This window comes from Gossypium hirsutum, chromosome D10, assembly GCF_007990345.1.
Source record: "Gossypium hirsutum isolate 1008001.06 chromosome D10, Gossypium_hirsutum_v2.1, whole genome shotgun sequence".
NCBI lineage: Eukaryota > Viridiplantae > Streptophyta > Magnoliopsida > Malvales > Malvaceae > Gossypium > Gossypium hirsutum.
Window position 1 is genome coordinate 43,941,244 of NC_053446.1, and position 5,709 is coordinate 43,946,952.

A 5,709-nucleotide genomic window follows, 5' to 3' on the forward strand; every position below is an offset into this window, starting at 1 on the left:
TTTTGTCAAACACTTGGTGGGCAGAGGGTTTAAAGCAAATTTTTGAGAAAATTGTTAGAAATAGGCAACCCCTTGTAATAAAACACAATTTATAGAGTCTAAATCAACCTAAAAACTCATCAAATTCAATATTTTAACCAACATTTCATAAATCTTAAAATAGGAAAAGTTTATGTTTTACCTCAAAATTGTTGAAATGTTGAAAAGCTTGAAGCAATGTTGTGGAAATCTTGATGAAATGGAGTTAGAAGACATTTTGGAGTCAAGATTTCATATAAAAAAATAGATGTTTGAAAAAAAATTTAGGTTTAGAAGAAAGGGTTTTCGGATAGAGAGTAAAAAATTTAGGGTTTGGAGACTATTTTGAAACCCTCGGTGTATGTACTCTTAAAACCCGATAGGTATCGATATTTTTTAAGATGGTATCGATAATTTTATAAATATATTGATAATTTTAAAATGGTATCGATACAAAATCACGAATCTATTCTCCAAGTGTAGAAAATTTCCAAAACTCAATTTTTAAGTCCTAAAGTATTCTAAAGGTCCTAAAATGACTCTTAGATGAATTCTAATGAATTTCATATGCATGAAAATGCAAAGAATAAATGTGATGCATACGATTCATAGATCATAAAACTTTTATTCAAAAAAATTGACTAAGTTGATTAAAAAAAGTTTATTCTAACAAGATCAATGACATCAAAAATAAATCATGCTAGACAAATAAGGTCAAAATAGATTTATCAAACACTTTAAATTCCCCTATCTTTTTGCATATAAAAGCCAGGAAAATCATATAAGCAAGTCTTTTCAATACATAAAAAATATATAAGTTTAAAAAAAATCATTCAAAGTGCATAGAAAAGATTCAATACAAAGTCAATGTAAGGTGGTCAAACCTAGTTCTTTCATAAGCATCCAAAATCTTTCCTTGTGTAGAGGTTTTGTAAAAATATCAGCTAGTTGATGCAAATTTTTTACATGCTTTAGAACACATCACCTCTTTGGACATGATCTCTAATGAAATAATGTCTTATTTCAGTATGCTTAGTTTTAGAATGTTGGATGGGATTCTTAGTGAGACAAATAGCACTAGTCGTGTCACACTTGATAGGAATAGTATCTATGTCAATTCCCTAATCCTTAAGTTGTTATTTCATCCATAAAACTTAAGCACAACAACTATTAGCGAAAATGCATTCCGCTTCGGTGGTGGACAACGCAACACTATTTTGTTTCTTTGAAAACCATGAAATTAACATGTTTCCTAAGAATTGACAAGTACTGGATGTGTTCTTCCTATCTAGTTTGCAACCGCCAAAATTCTCATATGAGAAAACATGCAAACTAAAGGATGAATCTCTAGGATACCAAAGTCCTAAATTAGGAGTGTCTCTAAGGTACCTAAAAATCCTCTTAATGGCTTGTAAATGAGATTCCTTAGGACAAGATTGATATCTAGCATACAAGAAAACATTAAACATAATGTCGGGTCTACTTACGATAAAATAAAGCAAAGAACCAATTATTGACCTATATAGTTTTATATCTACACTTTTACCTTCTTCATCTTTGTCAAGTTTTGTAGAGGAGCTCATGGGTGTTGCTTGTGGTTTGAGATTGTCCATCCCAAACTTCTTGAGCATATCCATTGTGCTTGATTGATAAAGATTCCATCCTTCCTTTGCTTGATTTGTAGTCCCAAAAAGAATGAGAGTTCTCCCATCATGCTCATCTCAAATTCACATTGCATTAGCTGTGAAAAATTCTCACAAAGAGTTTTAGTAGTAGCACCAAAAATGATATCATCAACATAAATTTGTACTACTAATAAATATTTTCCTTTTCTCTTAATAAAAAGTGTTGTGTCAACCTTCCTTTTATAAAAAATCTTTTTCAACAAGAAAATTTGAAAGTCCTTAATACCAAACTCTAGGAGTTTGTTTCAAACCATATAAAGCTTTTGAAAGTATAAAAACATGATTTGGAAATTTTGGATCTTCAAAACTGGGTCGTTGCTCAACATACACTTCTTCATTAATAAAACCATTTAAAAAGACACTTTTGACATCCATTTGAAATAATTTGAAACCATTAAAGCATTCAAAAGCTAAAAGTATCCTAATGGCTTCCATTTTAGCTATGGGAGCATATGTTTCATCATTGTCTATTCCTTTCTCTTAAGTGTAGCCTTGAGCAACAAGCCTAGCCTTGTTCCTCACTATGTTACTACTTTCATCTAGCTTATCCTAAAAACCCACTTAGTACCTATAGTAGATTTTTCACTAGGCCTTTCAACCAGGGTCCATGCATTACTTCTCTCAAATTGATTTAACTCATCTTGTATAACCAACATTTAATTCACCTGCAACCACGAGTATCGATACTTGCTAACAAGATATCGATATTTTTAGCGTTTAATGCAAAATTCAATGTCAATTGGAGCTAAAGATATCGATACCAATGGAATTTTATCGATACCATATGAGAGATATCGATACTGGATCCATACTTAGCTGAATTATTTGAAAAAAAATTCAATTTGGCAACGATTTTTGGAGGGGTACCGATATTTTTGAAACTATCGATACTTGGCCAAAAAGTATCAATCCTTTTTGGCCTAGAGCTATACTGACTTGTTTTGAAAATAGTTTAACTTTGATTGAAAATTTCTAACTTGATTGAAACCATTTTAACTTAATTTAAAGGTTGATTCAAATTTTTTTGGAGTTTAAAGTAATAGGTTCAAAATTTTAACTCTTAGACTTCATTTAAAGATACATTTTTTTGCCAACTTTGTTCAACTTTAATTTTTATTCAAAAATATTTTAATTTGTTATATCAAAACATATTATCAAATAAAGCTTGGTATAACACTCGCTCTATGAATGTGCTTCTTCATCACATAGTCAATTAAGCATGCACCAAAATCATAAATAAACAATAACATATTAACATCATAAGCATCAAACATCTATTAGCAACATCGAGCACTTGCTGCACATTTCCTCCCCTTTTCTATGTGGTCTTCCATATATTAGCTCAATAAAAAAAGCATAAAGATCATTATCAAGTTACCGACCATAAATTTAGCACAATACATCACACATAATTCTCAATATGGTGTGCCCCAAAGATCTACTCTCAAGCCATCAAATGTAGTACCACATTTTCACACAAGCCTACAAAGCATTGACCGAATTTATTACTGTAAAGTGACACCAAATTCTCTTCAAATAAAATTTGGAGCTTTCTTTGATACCAATTGAAACAAAATTAGTCTAGAAATATGACAAATCTGACTAAGCTCAAATTTTGTTGCAACGATAAATAGAATGAAAATAGAAAGAGTGAGGAAATAAAGGAAGGAAAGAATAAACGTAAAACCAATATTTGTTTATACAGTTCAGACAAAATGGTCCTACGTCTATGGAGCCTTGCTTAGGATATACTCTTATTCAATCACCAAATCAAACAACCATAGCAATTCGTCTTTATCAGCTAAAGCGCAAAACCCCCTCTACAAGTCAAGTTCATGTGGCCTCAATAGAAAGCAATAAACAACTTATATACACCAATTAACACTTTCAATCCCACACGTGGGAGTACATAAACACCAGGAAAAAGTATAGAAATCTTTACACATCAAAATAAATGAAGATTAGTAACAAGTATTTTGAGTAAGTTTAGTCGATTTCACACCCCAAATTGTGTAGCCTTAGGGAAAGTGACACCTATTTATAGCGTTAAATAAAAACTTGAGATTACAAGATAATCTCTTCTAGAACAAAAAATAATTCTTTTGAAAAACCCCTTAGAGAAATTTGATAAACATCCCTTGATCAACTATTCATTCAACTAATGTTATATGGATTAGAATTCAATTCTTATCCGATAAAAGTTATAACTTCATCAAGATAATCGATTAATGAGTTGAAGAGTACTAGTTGAAAATCAACTTTTGTTTTGTAAAATATGTCATTCGTTTGTAGGCTAAAATGTTAAACATCCATGAGCCTAAAACAACCTACGCCCCAAGCTAAAATTGATCTCGTTCTAATATTACATGGAACGAGCGCACCAAAACTTTAATAGGTATAATTTGTGTTAGGAGTAGATTGTCTTTTGTCATATTATGATTTTGATCCCTTTACTATGTTAAAATTGAGATTTAATTCCTATGCTCATTTTGGGTAAATTTTGATCTCTATACTATTATAGTTGTAACACCCCTAACCCGTATCTGCCACCAGATTAGGGTTACGAGGTATTATCAGACATAACACAATTGAATACAATTAAAACAAAGACATAATTCACAAAGTGATTTATGAAAATAAATATATACATTTTATTTCATAAAATACATCAATCGAAAATGCAAAGTCAAACGTTATTTTAATCTCAAATATTATAGATACAAATCTAATTTAAATTTTTTTATCAAATTTATTTATAATTATCAATATTATACTTAAATCAATTTACAAAAGTCTTTCATTTTATTACCAGGTAACAACGCATTTCATAGTACATTTTAAACATATATATTATTATATAAATTTAACTTCTAATCCTATGAGATCAATTTTCCAATTGTATAACCCTGATCAACTCAATTCCAGCATTTAAAACATTTATAAGTACTATATATATATATATAATATATAATCATATGAATCTAACTTAAACAAACCAAATAACCTATCATAAATATAACAAGTCTTATATAATCCTAAACTGCAACCAAAATATGACTAATTTATCATTCAAACCAAAACCAATTAAAACAACTAATTTAGCCACATTTACAAGACTTTAATACAGTTATACTAACAAAATAAAAATTTCATTTAGTCTTAGACTATACATGCCATAGACTCAAAAGGAACTTCAACTTAAAAATACCATTATCTATCGATAGTGTGATAACCTTTTCTGACGATCCCCGATCTCGTAACAACTTCAAAAAAATCTATAAGACAAGAAAAATAAACAGAAACAAACATAAACAGTAAGCCATTGATAGCTTAGTAAGTTTTAACAATTAAATTAAAGAATTACAAAATTTTCCAAACCAATTTATTTTAAACACCACACCTCATACACTCACTATTTAACATTTACTTTTCTATTATCATTTTATTTATAATCAAATATTTATGTTCATCCAGAACATATAACTGAGTGCATATATGTTGTTCCACAAATATATTTAACCTAATTTATGTTCACTTCAACTCATATGTCCAAATGCATAAATAAACTTATCAAACTCTTATACTCAATGCATATACTCATCCAAGGGGTATATATATATAAAACTGAAAACCATATATACCTATCAAGTACTTTTAGCCGAATGCAAATACACAACAAAATATAGAATCGAATATTCACAACCACATTTTTATAATATTTCAATTTATAAATGCGATTATCTAATTTCAATTAAGACAATAATATCACTTATTCAAAATGATTCATCATCATATAATCTGCTAAGATGGAAGGTTGAATCAGAACACTGGCATTAAGCCTGCTAGACATTAAGTCTGAATAATTCACCGGCATTAAGCCTGCTAGGTACAGAACCTGAATATCACAAATATGAGAATAATTTCTCATATAACTCTTATTGGCATTATACATGTTTAAAACATATATGTATAATTCATGTAGCAATAACCACACTTCAAGAAATTC